The sequence below is a fragment of the Ailuropoda melanoleuca genome, chromosome 12, assembly GCF_002007445.2.
Source record: "Ailuropoda melanoleuca isolate Jingjing chromosome 12, ASM200744v2, whole genome shotgun sequence".
In the NCBI taxonomy this organism is placed as follows: Eukaryota; Metazoa; Chordata; class Mammalia; order Carnivora; family Ursidae; genus Ailuropoda; species Ailuropoda melanoleuca.
The window spans coordinates 70,691,452-70,708,022 of NC_048229.1; the positions used below are offsets into that span (position 1 = coordinate 70,691,452).

The 16,571-nt window shown below is 37.3% G+C and overlaps 1 long non-coding RNA gene across 1 annotated transcript; it reads right to left on the minus strand.

Moving 5' to 3' along the window:
• Positions 1-3,168: 3,168 nt before the first annotated feature.
• Positions 3,169-12,641, minus strand: LOC117804602. The gene is made up of 5 exons (XR_004629192.1): positions 12,550-12,641; positions 8,649-8,754; positions 4,896-4,971; positions 4,101-4,128; positions 3,169-3,257 (listed from the first exon to the last, which is right to left on the minus strand). It is a non-coding gene; the product is annotated as an uncharacterized LOC117804602 (long non-coding RNA).
• Positions 12,642-16,571: the final 3,930 nt, after the last annotated feature.

Genomic DNA, 16,571 nt, shown 5'->3' on the forward strand with positions numbered 1-16,571 from the left:
AGAGAAGGAATAAGAGAAGGCAAAATAAAAATGTTTAATTTTCTTATTCTAAATCTGATAGCTATTTGTTCAAAATAATAGCAACAACATATTTGATTATGTTTATATGCTTATGGATACTTACATACAAATAGAACGAATGACAGCAATTATACAAGGGACAAGGAGAAAAAAATGGGATTATTTTGTCATTATAAGGTACTCACACTACATGCCTATAACAAAGCATCAAACCGCATGAGGCAAACACTGATAGAAATGCAAGGAGAAAGAGAAGGATCTGCTGTCAGAGTTGAATACTTCAACATTCCCGTATTGGAAATGGAAAGATCTAGCGGGCAAAAAATTAGCAAGAATGTACTGAAGTCAATATACCAGACGTTGGATGTAATATTGTCTATAGACCACTTCGTCCAACAATAGAAGTTACATATTCTTCTCAAGCTCACAGAGAACATTCTGGGCCCAAATACACCTCAACAAATTTGAAAGAAGAGAAATCATACAAGATCTGCACTCTGACCACAACGGAATTTAACTAGAAATTACTACCAGAAAAATAGCAGAAAAATCCCCAAATACTAAGAGATTTAAAAAAAAAAAAACACTTTAACACATGAGTCAAAGAAGAATCACAAGAGTGAAATTTTAAAATATTTTGAACTAAATGAAAGTGAAAACACAACTTACCCAAATCTGTAGGATGCTGTGAAAAGCAGCGCTTACCGGAGAATTTGAATCTTCCTCTTCACTTCCATCTTCACCTAAGATGAAGCTTCCTCATCTTAGGAGCAGCAAACAGACCTCCTCCAACTGGATCCTCCTAGTTTCTTTGACTTTCAGGCCAAATGCCTGGTTAGCTCCACCACGCAAGGGCACCAGCATCTCCGGGAAGACACTCACATCATCAAGGTTGAGGACATCACAGACTTACACAGGTTCCTGTCCGTCCTCATAGGTTCCAGCTCTTGTTTGTGGTTCCACCTTGTCCGTGATGACCCCATTTTACATTTTTCTTCCTTCTTTAACTGCCTGTAATGTTGACGACCTCAAGCATCAAGAACAACAGCCTTAGAGACTGCTTTACCAGTTCCCACAATTGCATAAGGTCAAATCCCTAAGATAGGCAAACGGGCAACCTACAGGTAACTTCATGCTTAATGATGAAAGATTGGATATTTCCCTCTAATTTTAGGAATGACACAAAATGTTTACTCTTATCACTTCTCTTCAGTGTTGTGCTGGAGCGTCTAGCCAAAGAAATATGGCTGATTAAAGAAATACAAGGCACACTGCTGGAAATAAAGATATCTAACCGTCTTTATGAATAGCCTGATCATCTATTCAGAAATTTCTAAAGAATCTATATGAAAAATTACTTAAAAAGTGAGTTTAGCAAGGATCCAGAATGTAAAGCAAAGAGTACTTTAAATACATACGGTTAGTGGCTGCCTGAGACTGGACGTTGGAATAGGTTTTTATTGGGCAGGGTCACAAAAGAACCTCTTGAAGTGATGAACTGTTCTATATCTTGAGGTGTTGGTGCTTATATTAGTATGTACATTTTTAAAAACTCTATTTTTTTAAGCTAGGTTCCATGCCCAATGTGGGGCTTGAACTCACAACCTTGAGATCAAGAGTCGCATGTTCTACTGACTGAGCCAGCCAGTCACCCCTAGTATGCATATTTTTTTAATTCATGGAAATCTACACTTAACATGGGTGTATTATGTGAATTATATCCCAATGCATTTTGGAAAATTCTTATTTTTTTAAAGTATATTTTTTAATAATATCTATACCTAACATGGGGCTCAAACTCATAACACCGAGATCAAGATTGCATGCTCTACTGGGAGGGCCAAGAGCCCCTCAGAAAATTTTTTTTAATTCCCATATCTAAATCCAGTTTTAAGACTAGTGATAATCCCCAATCATATTACAACCACATTCAAGAATATATACACTCATACTATTATAAACACAGGCAGATTCCTTCTGAATTTAGTAATTTAGGTGATATGAACTTGAACAAATCACTGATGTGTCTGGACAAGAAATTTGATATTTACACACCTTGGGATCTCATCTAGGCACAACAGGATCTATGCAACTATTGACAGAACTTTCTGTGATGATGTAAATGTTCTGTACCTACCCTGTCCGATAGTCCAAAGCTCCATGTGGTTACTGCATGTTGAAAGAGGACTACTGAACTTTTGAGCTGGGAAGCCAAATAGTTTGCTGCATTTAATTTTATTTTTATTAAATTTTTAGGTGGGGAGGGGCAGAAAAATCTGAAGCAGTTTCCATGTCCAGTGTGAAGCCGGACGTGGGGCTCAATCTCATGACACTGTGATCATGACCTGAGCTGAAATCAAGAGTTGGGCGCTTAGCTGACTGAGCCACCCAGGCATCCCCTAATTTTAATTAATTTAAACTAATAGCCGTATGTGCCAGGGGCTACCTTCAAATAAAGTCCTTTTCACCTGAATCTACTATTCTAGGAGTCGATAGCTATACCAGTAATTAAAAAAATCACCTCTTAGTTTTATTTATCTCAATGTTTCATTATATGCCACTTGAGTTAATAGTCTGCCATACAGTGTGAATTACAGAAGACACAATGCAACGGCAAGGAGAGACAGCAAATACACTGACTATAAATAAGCTGTTTAATTGGTATGTGTGTGATTTCTGACTCTTGTATGTGTCATCACACACAGTCTGCTGGTTGGATCAATTTCACCACGTACAACCTGTGAAACAAAGCAGTGCTACCTGGAGCCTCTTCAGTGATGCTCACTGCAGGTAAACAAGAACAATGGTGTTAAAGTATTTTCAAAGAAGCAAAATATAAAATGACTTGCATTTGGAGACCACCACCCAGAGAGCTTAGTGGCAGATTTCTGACAGTGTGCCTGAATTGGCTCATTCCTAGAAGTTTGCTCATTAAAATATTGTCTCCACAGATCTGCCTCCTTTTCTACGGTGTTTTAAGATGTGCCCAGTATTCTTAAATGGGATCGCTAACTTTCTGACAGACCTTCGCATAAGAAACAATACTGAAAAATAATACTCTTTCTTGTGATGTGTGAATCAAGACCTCAAAGTACAAGTCATCAATTGGCTTACCTTTCAAACACCTACAAATCTTCACCTTGTAGAAAACACAGAGATAAAAAAGGAGTCCCTGGAATAATCTGCAATGTTGTACTGTCGTTTAGCATCTGATTCATCCTTATGGAATGTCTATTCTAGACACAGAGCAAGTTGAAAGTAAATTGTTATTGTTCGGTTAAGTCTGGACTCAAAGGATTCGTTACTATAGAGGAAAATAAAGGTTCTGTCTAGAAACTGTACTTAATTATATATACATGTACATTTCATTATATATATATCTATTTATACTTCTAATATGTATATGAAATATGTCCACTGAAGTCTTATGGCATTAAATGCAGAGATCACACAAAACATGTAATAAATAACAGGTATGGACAATAGAATGTAAAACAGCTTCTACAGATCTTCCAAGGAACATAGCTCTTGTGAGACCCCCCTGTTACGTAAGAGTCCCATGGTCAAATGGAACAGGGAACTGTTGTCCACCTTCCCTCTGGGAGATGCACTGAGCACGTCTGCACCTTAAGGCAATTGGACTCATACACAACAGTGGAAAGTGGATACTGTTGTCTCACCAAAGAGTTCACAAATGTATGCAACAAAAGTACCCCTTTCCACTGAAACACTTATTAACCTCCCTAGGACTAATGGTCCAAGGAACAAAATTTGGGAAAAACCATCATAGAAAGCTCCATTCACTTTTCAATGTAAGTTACAGTATTCATTTCAGTACTGATTTAAATGCAATGACCATACTTATGGTATTTACCCTATTCTCATTAGAGAATCCTCTCCAACAATTGTTGTTTCTTGCCTTGTCTATTTTTGCCATTCTAACTGGTGTAAGGTGGCATCTCAGTGTGGTTTTGATTTGGACTTCTCCTAATTTCTGATGCTCTGTTTGGCTGAGTGAGTTGACCTAATTTTTATATGCAAAAGAAGGACAGAAGACATCAATGTAATTTATATCTTACCTGTTGTAAAACGAATCTCCGGGGATTACTGGAAATAAATATTTTTATATGTAAGAATATGTATCTTACATAGAAGATAAAAATGGTTAAAGGGAAAATGTTAGTACAAAAATAAAAAAAATAAAAGCAAGGCTGAGGAAGTTTGGATAAGTTAATCCTTAAAAATGTTTTTAGTTCTAATATTCTGGGATGCTATATTTGAAAATGAGTATATGATTTATTTTACTTGAGTTCTGCCGGCCCTCTGTTTTCATGCTTTTCCAGTACGACATCCAGTGACTTGATAAATGTGCTGTAAAAATGCATCTTTAAAGGAAATTATATTCTGAATTTATTTAAATCAGAATATATTTTACAAGAATTGTTTTCAGGACTTGAGGAAAATTAGATAAAACTGCACCATTTAGGAATTTGCTTTGTATCTTTGAATATTAAATAAGTTCACACTGGTTATAAATTTATATGCACATTCAAATTCTGTATTTGATTAATATGTATCCTACGGAGTCTTCATTGCTTTATAATTGTGGCAAAAATTATTCTTTTAAATCATAGATTTAAAAAATAAGCTCAATATCTCATTTATTTTCCAGTTTTCTTCCTTCATCAGATTGACTATTCATTTTAGGAATATTTTCCTAAAGATGTTTTCATTTTATGAACATCTTTTAGTTTACTACTTGTTGCTTTTATGCTTTATTATTTTTATTTAGAGGAAAAAAATTCATTGACATTCTTTATGCATTTTTGAGCCCCTCTTCATAACATTAGAATGGGCTGATAAATAGGACTCACCCCTTAGGCATTTCTGGTAGAGCTTACTCTCAGCGCACACTCCAAGCAGCCCCCATCATAAGATAACTCCGCCTACCTGAAAAGAAGGACGAGATCAATTTAGCAACATCTGCTCTGGGTGCTGCACAGGTGTTTTGGCTCATATTATTCTGTATCTGGAAAATAGTGCATCATCTGCTCCATGGTATTCTTTATATGGAGGTTATACATTCTATGATTAAACAATGAGATCATACACCTTAATGAATTTTTTAAAAATTCATTTAAAATAGAGGAAGTACAAATACCTCAATAATTCCAAGTTATTCTCTTTTAATAATAACACACACACACATATATATATATACATATATATGTGTGTATATATATATATTTTAATTTGGCAGTCGATGGGACATTCTTGGGCAGACACAGAGAGCATATAATTCAATGTTATCAGCCAATTGCAGTTTACTACGTGCTAGGCACTGTGACAAGTGATTAACATATAAACTGTAACATTTAACTCTCATAGAAGCATTTTAGAGATTCTGAAAAAAAGAGATACATGGAGATTAATTAACTCCCCAAACTATAGCCACAGCAGCAAGACAAGGAACACACACAGAGCCAAAAGATACAGCTACTCGTACTCTTGGTAATTAACCTATGATTTTTTCTCTACCATCTCTAGTCTAGTACAACTGAAAGTAATTATAAAATAAATATAGAAATGTGGGAGTTTTGAACCAGTAGATTTCCACGACTGGGAGAAATTAATCATGTTTGGGAAAGTAGAGTGGGTTGGAAGATAGTTGATAGAAAAAAACAGAGTTTCCTAAAGAGATAAAAATTTTTATGGTGATGAAAATGTGCTCAGTTATAAAATGTTTTCAAATGTGTTGGTTTTTTGATCATACACATATCAGATGAAAAGCAGTTGAATCAACCGAAATGCAGAGAATCATCTACATTCTTCCAAGTTTTTGTAATGGAAGTAAACAGTAAATGAGGATTTGGCTTAATTTAAGGCCAATTCCACAGATATTTTGTATCTAGTCCACAAAACAGGATTCTGCAGTATCTTCTCAGAGATGCTGATGTAGAGAGGAGTCTAGTGAGTTTCAGTGTTCAGTATTTTTTTTTAAGGATCCAATCCTCTATTATGTTCAAGACAAAACAATGTACTACTTTTGTCTGTGATAGCTGAACGAGCTAAAGGAGGCAAGCTTCCTTTTTGCTCTTCCCCCACCCTGAGCTCCATCCTAAGGCTGCCCCTAGTTTCATTTCACTCGGGGGTCATAGCATAGTTCGAAAACCACCTCTCCCTTCTACTGGCCCCCTTGACCGATAGTGGCCCAAAGAGGTTAATGGTCTATCTGAGGTTATAAAACGAGGCTGTGGCCACTGGGCCAGGGTTAGAATTCACACAGTGTCCTGACTGGGGATAGCTCTGTGGTACACCGGTAAGAAAACAGACACTCCCACAGACCACGAAAGCTAACAGCAGTAGACTTGCCTGTGCGGTCACAGGAGTAACGGGCGAGAGCATCATTCTCGGGACTGGAAAAGCCACAGAGGATGGTTAAGAAACCAGGGTAGATGACCGGTATCCTTGAAACAGAGAGCAGATCGAGGAAACAATGTATTCAAGGATGTGATCTTTCCAAAAGGAAGGAAGATGGCAGGTAATGCCTGTAGTTCAAAAATTCACCTTCTTTGAGGAGAGCCCGTCAGGAAAAAAAAAAAAAAAAGAAGAGGGAGAAGAAGAAAAATACAATACACTAAGAATGAGTCTCAAAAGAAGGTCTGGTTCTTGTCTAGAAAGCTTTAAAACTCTACTAAGATAAGCTCCATAGAAGAGATTCTGAAATAGCACAAAGACAGCTCTTCCTCCTGGAAAGGCACATTAAATATCATAAAGACATAAATGTTTCCCAAACGATGTCACCTCAGACCAGCCACAGGGTCCACACCCACACACCATGCCCGGAACAATATATATCTTCCTCCTCACTGTTAAGCGCGTTCATGTGCGTGCATGAAAAACGTCCGTAGAAGGTGCATGCCGAATATTAATGACAATTTAAGAATTGGGACAAGAATCAGGAATTCTGTGCACTAGTATTTAACATGCTTTGCGTCCTGCTTAATTTTTTAAAAACTATAATTGTATACTGTTTTTACCTTACAATTTTATATTAAAGCAAAACCAGAAATAGCATAAGCTCAAATACAACCAAATAATACCTTTTTCCCCCTTGTTTTTTTTCCTGTGTAGATCGACTTCACTGATGACCTGGAAGCTGAGGGATTTTTTTTTTCCTGATAAGAATGATGGACAGTAAAAGGAGGACACAGGCTTGCAGATTAATGCTAATAAAATGTGAACCAAATCTGTGCAGAGCAAAGATGAAATCATCCCTCAATTTCCATTCATTCTGCAAACAATCTGATGATCGATGCTTTCATTATACCCTGTGTGTTTCTCTCACAGAAAGAGCAGCATTTTGATGATACTGACTTTCTGGAGGAAATTTAAGCAACTGATCTTGGAAGGCCTTGCTCTGTAGAGTTCCTTTGTGTGCGTTTGAGTGTGTGTGTGGTATGTGTTCCTTCTGGATCCTTGTATATTAAAGAACATTTTCAATCCTCAGTGTTGCATTTCTTTTCTCCTCTGCCTTTTTATTCCTTAGCGTGACAGATAACCTTCAGTGGTAAGCGGAATGAAGACCTCCCATGGACAACCATGTCCTAATTCCCAGATCCTGTGCTATGTTACCTTTAGTGTCAAAGGGAAATTTAAGTTGCAGAGGGAATTCGGGTTGTTAGCCAGCTGACTTTATAATGTGGAGATTATTCTGGAATACACAGGTGGGCACAATGTAAGAATAAGGTCCTTCAGTTGGAAGGTGGAGGCTGACAGTAGGTAAGAGTAAATGTACTGGGATGCGAGAGGGGTCTACCTACGTTGCTGGCTTTGAGGATGAAGCAAGAGGCCATGAGCCCAGGAATGTGGGTGGTGTCTCACCGGGAAAAGACAAGGAAATGCATTCTCCCCTGGAGCCTCCAAAAGGAACACAACCCGGGCAACATGGTGATTTTTGTTCACAGAGACCCGTTTTAGACTTCTCACCTCCACAAATCTAGGACAAGACATTTATATCATTTTAAGCCACTGAGTTTGTGATGATTTGACAGTGAAAGTGAATATACCAACCTAGAAAGCAAGGCCACCAGTTGCTTCCCCTACAACCCCGCGCTTACCAGGCTGGACTGGGGGCCTCCATCTCTGATGACTGTACTTCTAGTTCAGAGATGCTATAAAAATACACTGAGTGTGACTATTGGTTACTGTGTGTGAATAAAAGTTATTTTTAGAATGTAATTGACTACAATGTACTTAGAGTATTCCAGTAGTTAATGTTCTGTTTGCCACGTTCCTGAATATGCTATACAGATCAATTTCATACAATATCAGAAACAACCCTATAGGGTAGGTACAACTGTTATTACTACTATCACTATCCCCATCATTCCTGATTTATTTATTAGGAAACTAAACCAAAGCCTGGAGAAGCTGCTGAGAGACTCCACGGTAGGATGCCTTACCACCTTCTTTTTAACCTTGGCAATTTGCCTCTTGAGTGTGAGTACTTAATCAACACAGTCTGACAGTTCTTCAATACATCCGTATAAAAAAAGTCTACCCCCATAAATAACCTGTGATGCTGAAAGAAGAGGCTTTAGCTAAAAATGTTAAGGTTATCATACCCAGAATGACGGGCCCGGCCAGGGGAGTGGAGGAGTGGAGTCATGGCTCAGCAAGGTGGATACACTTCTGGAAGGCCTCCAGCCCAAGGTTTATGGGAGCTTCTTCCTGTAAGAGACACACAGAATTGAAGACAACCTACCATGTACACCTGTTTTCACTGAGCAGGAATCCACATGTCATGGTGGACGGTCATGGGAGGATTGCTGAATGCTCCTGAAGCCTGTTGATTTGGTTTTGCTACAAGGGCTCCAGTCAGAGGTGAGTAAGGTGGGACTCCAGCAGATACTCACCTCTGGGCGCAGCCAATGGGAATACTGGCTGCCAGCAGCTCACAGCGCATTCCTTGAGAGGGAAACCATCTCTCCCGGCTTAAGCCCAGATGCCATTTTAACTTTTTACATGTTTTTTCTAAACCAGAAATATTTTGGCCCAGTTAAAGCTTGTTAATTGGCTATATGCTCCTTTTTTGCTGCCTACATACTCAGCAGATATAAACCATTACTATCAAGTGACAAAAAAAGAGGTAGGAAAAGATTTCTTCAAGTATAATTAAAGTTCTTACCTTTACTGACTCTAGACTTAACCGTACTGCCCACCATTAGAGTATTCTGATTTACAATCTCTAAATGCAGATGTGTAATTGAGTGAAATAACACTTTTTATTCAGAGATTTGAAAGACAGCCTTCGAGTATGTTCTAGAAAAAAATATTTGAAGCATGCAGAAGGCAAACTGGTGTATGACCTAAGTGGCGATGATATTCTGAATGGGCTGTTAATTGAGGGAGATAATTACTATGTATGTTATACGCTAAAATAAAACTGTCCTGGCCAGAAAAACGGTAGCATTATCTACTCTGTGACATCTGTTTAACCTTTCTTTGGAAAGTAAACCAATGAACGTTTTTGCCTGATATATCCTGAAAAATAAAAACAAAACCTAGAGTACCCATAAAGGTTATGAGCTTTCCATAGTCTTTCTTCAGAGATTCTCAACCAGTGACTATGCATCCTCATAAGACAAAATCATGGAAAGAGACTCCAAATACTAGAAGGAAGTTTTTCTCAGTTCACTGAATGTGAACAGAACAGTTACAATATTCATAAGCCAAACTTATACTGAAAGGGAGATTTTTTTTTCCTGAAAAAGCAGAGCACAGCATTTTATAATGTATCAAACTACAAAATGTATTCACATTCAATAAGCCTAGTTGTATTTTATGATTAAAGATAATATAAGGCTTTGTATGAATGACATGCTTGATGTATTTGAAAAATATAAATGTTTAATGGCAAAAGCATACAATTTAAGGACACATTGTTTTAAAAGCAGCTTTTTCTTAAAGGATTCGAATTTAATGTTAAAAAAAATACTATTTAAGAGCCAAATTTTACCTTTCACTTGGCAATTTCATGTTGGTTGTCTGTTTGCTTCAATCTCCCCCACTTCTTTCAAAAAGGAAAAGGAAAACAGAGTATCTGTAATCACACTGTCATCATTAAAACACCCTGAAGGTAACAGAGGAGCACATTCTGAGTCCTTCTCAAGTCTTGACATTTGCAGCCCTGCAGAGGAGTCAGAGCAACAACTACCACAAAGAAGGTAGCTTTCAAAACTGACCAACTGGCCATGAAAGCCTAAACAGTTGCAGCTTTAAAACAGGACTCAAACTGTTAAGTATACTATCCTGAAGGCACACACGGACGCCCATCTGCGTCTATAGCTGTGTCTGTGCCCATCTCTAAGAAATTGGTTTTTTGTGATATAAAAGGAAACTAATTCCTACATTATTTTTTTTGTACTTGAAATGTGGGCCTCTTAATGGAAATGGAATACAAAAAGTGTTCTTCAGAATAGTTAAGATATTAAGAGGTGAAGAAAACTTTAAATTTACTTAATTGCCTCTGAATATGCAGAATTTATTAATAATTTATGTAAAAGGAAGACACTGAAAAGTCTTAACAGCAGGGACCTGAGTAAATATGTAGGATGTAGGCAGATTCTATGGTAACTCAGATTAAGAAGGTTTTCCAGGGGTGCCTGAGTGGCTCAGTTGGTTAAATATCTGACTCGATGTTTAACTCAGGTCATGATCTCAGGGTTGAGGATCAAGCCCGGTGTAGGGCTCTGTGCTGGGTGTGGAGCCTGCTTAAGAGTCTCTCTCTCCCTCTGCCACTCCCCTCCCCAACTCATGTGCTCTCTCTCTCTAAAATAAATAAATAAATAAAAGGTTTTCCACTGTTTCAGAGTAGCATAAAATATGGTTTTGCATTATCCATGGCAATGAAAATACAGCTAGGCTAATGGACAAGTCCTGAAATTCACAAACCCAATGACTGACCTACCATCTCACAAACTTGTACATACATGAACCCAAGACTCCAAATGACCGTAGCTACCTTCTACCTTATTTTCCCTTTATCGTTCTTTGATTCGAAAACCAAAGTTTAGTGTGACAGCTTATAGGGAAATTGTGGGTAAGCAAATATCCTGCATAGAAAAAAAGAGAAAAACCAGTCTCTGGATAACTAAAAGCCAGCTTGATAGGTTTCATAATTACTGCAGAACACGCCGTCAGGAAGAGACCAGCTACTGAAGGCTGGTTACAAGTTGATTAGTAACACTTAGAATTTGAAGCAACACGTAGGCAGTGATTTGTCAACTGCTACCCATAGATGAAGACGTCATGAATCACCATTTGGGATGCTGTTCACACGATCCATGAAGTTGCCCTGGGGAAATTTCACAAGGTCCACACATTTCATTCCATACAACAGTGACAGTGGGTCCTAAATGTATGTAGCAATTTCTACCACCTTTGGATCTGGTGAAGGTACTCGCAGGCCACTCCACTTCCCAGAGCAAGTGCGGAAACATCATCCACATCTCACGTGGCAGAGTTTAAACACGGCACATACGTCTGTTCAACCACAGGGGTATTTGTAATATTACCGAGGCAAACTATGGGTCTTAGTAAGTAACGCATACGAAGGTAACTATGTTCAGAGAAGTTTACAAATCGCTCCTCTCTCACGGAGAGTACAACGTTGCGCTTGTCAAATGGAAAGCAATAATACTGCTTCCATTCTTTTTGCTTGTTGTACAACACTAGCTAGCAAAGGTTATTATTTTTTCCTTGGGTGATATTTCTAGATGAAGTGAAGAGCCTGATAATTTCTTTTAACATATTTGCAAAGCTGAATTCAGCCCCGTGATTCATTGTAACTGCTTCAGAACACCATGTGAGAATTAAAAAATGAATAAAAATGCAGTAGAAAGGAAAATTCAAAGTGCGCCATTTGTTAGAACCAAATTTTTTTTTGCAAGCACAGCACTTCAATCTCAATAGTGTTCCAAAGCCTCCAAAGCTTATAATGGTGGGGACACACATATTTTTCTCTCTGAAAAACAGGCCAGGAGATAATGAAACTATAATTTCAGAATATTGCAGCCGATATAAAATGGCCACATGTATGGTGCTGAAACACTCTATATGGGCACTTTCTGTAAAATAATCATATATTAAACTCAAGGAGTAAGGAAAAAGAATTTTTAAAAAGTGAAGGAAAAGCAAGGAAAGACTAAATATTGTGGGATAACACTCTATTCAAATCAGCGCTTTATTAATCCAAATTGAATCGATTTAATTCCTTCCTACATCTTAATCAAGACAGCCCTGAAGTACTATAAACTTGGAGACAGAGTTTAGAAGTCAGTGAATTCAGCAAAACCAATCTGTTCCTTTATATAAATAATGACATCAGTATCAAAGGCCTTTTCCGACTCTCTCACAGGTGTGCAATTTCAGACATTTTTAATACAGTCATTAGATGTTCACGGAAAACCATTCTCCATTTACACATGCATACACAGAAGCACATTCCACAGTATATTTACTCACAGTTGGCTTATACTGGGTGGAACAAGATGTAATCCGTTGAGGTTTCTTTTTATTTTTCAGTTGTCAAAGAGCTAACCCGAGGTGCTAGTGATAGATACGGTGGAAAACAAAATATATTCTTTGCCTCAGTGTTTTTCCATGCTCCAAGGAGTCCTCCACACATTGCTTGGAAACCAGTAAGACAGCCCTACTCTCTTGTTTTATTAGGTGGAAAACCAACGACCAGGGCACTTAAGTGACTCACTTACCACTGCATAGTGAATAGATGAGTTTCTGAGGTCACGCACCACAGACCTCCTTTGCCACTAAAGAAAACACGTCTTAATATCTATTCTTGCAGCATTTCGCTAATTTTATTCCCCTTTATTTTTAGGATGCTTATCCTACTTTTTTAGATTTGGATTTAATTTTTATGCAAGAGACTTTGTGATGTAAAACCAAAAATGAACATTTATGATTTTAAAAATTAGTCTCTTTGCGGAGCTGGGGTTGTTCTGTCTCCTCTTGGATATCTGTCTAGAATCATTTCAGAGAAGGGAAATTTCATGGAAAAAAAATGCTGTTACATAATTAGTTCACAAATTCAGACTTGCTCAAAATTCTAAAATGTTAGGGAATCTGTTAAAAGCTGCACCAAGAAGAAAATCAAGCTTATGTAAAATATTTTGAAAATTCAAATCCATGTATACTTTCAAATCCATCTATACAGACATATATTAACTGTCAAATGAAAAACTACAAAAATTTAAACCATAAATAATAAGCTGGGAAAAGTTTGCAACCCATATGAGAAAAGATTTATTTCCTTGACTTGCAAAGAGCTTAAACAAAGCAATAAGGCAAATAAAATTTATATGTAAATATATATGTATTATATAGAAATGTATGTATGTACAATGCATGTATGTGCAGTGCATAATATAGACATTTATATATATTTATATGTAATTATATTTACCTCTTACATAATACTTATACATAACATATATAGTTACAGTGTTTATATATAACTTATTTATAGATTATATATCATGCATAGAAAAATAAATACTAATGACTAATGACTAATATTATAATGAAAAGATGTAATAACATAGACTCTCATTTGAGTGGGTTCATGTTACCAATGAAACACTGTGATACCATGTGATGTCAAAGTGTCCATAATCTCTACTACATAAGAAAGAATGTCAATCTGCTAGTAAGTCAGGGTTGAGAATGGTCCAGCAGATTCAACTGAGAGACAACTATAGGTTTGAAAATACTGGATTTATCATCTATAAAAAGACTTCACATAAAAATGGTTTTACCTAGAGGTGCAAAGATAGGCACTGGCTTTTCCTAGAAACTGCTTTAAAATATTTAAGGCATTTAAAAGGGAAAATTGGAATTGAGATGTCTAATTATTTAGAAAAATAATTTTAGTGATTCTAAAAATAGAGTGATTTTACCAGCTAGTGTGTGGAAGGCTCTGTCCCAGAAAGTTATCACCTTTGCATTAAGTCCTACTCTATTCAAAATATATAGGTTAATACAACTCCAAGTCTCCCATCCCATAGTCCCTAAACAACTGACTCCGATTTACTGTTCTCATTATTCACATAATATTTATCAACATCTAATACCTTAAAATAGCAAATAAACATATATTATCAGTCTTGCTCTTCCCCCTCCCCCCAAGATTTATTTATTTATTTATTTGAGAGAGAGAGAGAGTAGGGAGGAGGGGCAGAGGGAGAGAGTCCCAAGCAGATTCTGCAATAAGCACAGAGCCCAATGTGGGGCTTGACCTCCTGACTCCGAGATCACGACCTCAGCTGAAACCAAAAGTCAGCCACTTAACTGAGTGAGCCACCCAGGTGCCCCAGTCTTGCTCTTTGATAATAAATGCTATCATGCTGTAAACAATCACCGGCATCATACATTATATAATGCAGGGGCTTACACTCCAACAAGAGATGGAAAGGCTCACCCAAGTGAAACAGGAATGATATTATGAAGTTCCCACAAAGACATGGACGTAGTCCTAAGAGAATTCTTACCACTTCGGACCAACCTTTAAATTAATGGTGATATTTGTTAATTTAACATTTTCAGGATGGATGAGATTTGTAAAATGATAATTACAATTCTTTCAGGCAAGGGTTTAGACATTAGGGAAAGGTACAAAAATGATAAGCCTCTTCACATACTGATGAGAAATGAAAAAAAGCACGTGCTCAGAGAAGAAATGGTCCGTTTGTGATACACTTTGTCAGCCATGACCAGGCCATTTTCCTCGAGGTGTTCGAAAGCCATGAACAAGGCAGTGTTAAGGCATGGTTCTTTTTTTTTTTTTTTAAGATTTTATTTATTTATTTGACAGAGAGAGACAGCCAGTGAGAGAGGGAACACAAGCAGGGGGAGTGGGAGAGGAAGAAGCAGGCTCATAGCGGAGGAACCTGATGTGGGGCTCGATCCCATAACGCCGGGATCACGCCCTGAGCCAAAGGCAGACGTAACTGCTGTGCCACCCAGGCACCCCAAGGCATGGTTCTTAAGTGAGGTAACAACAACAACAACAAAAAAAAACCAAAAAACTAATTTGTAAGTATAATTGTAATTTTCTTGGCAAATGTTTCTGAACCAAATTGATATTAATGATTAAAATGCCATAATTGCAGAGGCAATTTTTTAGACTGAATATTTTGATACTCCTGAGTCAAAATACTTCCAGAATAATTCCATTCGCATAACATTTATTAAATCAATAAGGTTAAAATCACGAATGTAGATTAATAAACACATAGCATTTGTATTTGAGATGTATTTAAATCAGTTATAAATCATCTTGTATTCATGACAAATCTAATCCCTAAATAGAATAATTTTAGCTGAAAGTGAAATCATTATTCTACTTGCAATTCTAAATACTTATTAACTTAGAGGAAAAACAGATGGCATTTTGAATTAGTTTTGGACACACTGGCATTTACCTGGGGTGGGTTACCTAGGGATGAGATATTCACTGTGCACGAGAGAGAAGTCAGTCAGTGTACTTCCCACTCGTATAGCATGACAATAACTCCCGTGAGAAAATTTTTCTTTATAACGTCGTGAAGGTAAAGCACTACATCTCTTTCTGTGCGCAAAGTAGGGGTAGTTCCATTCATCGGAAGTAATCAGCTCTCTTGAGAGAAAAATTCCCAAAGATGAAAGCCTATATTAAAACTTTCGATATTAAAAACTGTCCTATTTCTATGAAGGTTATCACCCATTAGCACAGTGTCACACAAACTGCCTGATGGAAATCTGACTTTCCTGATGGAAATGTTTTATGGTTCATTTGGGTTAGTTTTCTCTCTTGCTTTTGAGGGAATTTAAAAGGCATTTACAATTAGCCACAAAGAGAAGCTAGAAGGACATCTACAAGTCTAATTTAGTGCTACGATGGAACATGTTTAACATCCAGCTCTCATGGCAGGGAGGGGTGTCTCTGATTTGTAATACCGGCCAGTATCTGTGGTATAAATATTCCCACAAGGGTCAGTTTATTCCCCATGCTGTACCTTTTATTCCTGTGACTTAAACAAAGAGATCTTGCCATTTGCAACAACATGGATGGACCTAGAGGGTATCCTGCTAAGTGAAATAAATCAGATAGAGAAAGACACATATTGTATGATTTCACTTAAATGGAGAATCTAAAACACAAAACAGATGAGCAAACAAACCAGACAAAGTTGTCTGTAAATACAGACGACTGGTGCTTGCCAGAGGGGCAGGGGGTGGGGGCATGGGTAAAACAGGTGAAGGGCACTAAGTAGCAGAGCTTCCAGTCATAAAATAAATAAGTCACAAAAATGGAAAGTACCACATAGGGAGTATAGTCAGTGATATTGTAATAACATGTTGTATGGTGACTACACTTACGGTGAGCACTGAGTAACACACAGAATTGTCGAATCACTATGTTGTACACCTGAAACTAATGTAACATTGTGTGTCAACTATACTTCACAACAAAGAAAAAAATGAACGGT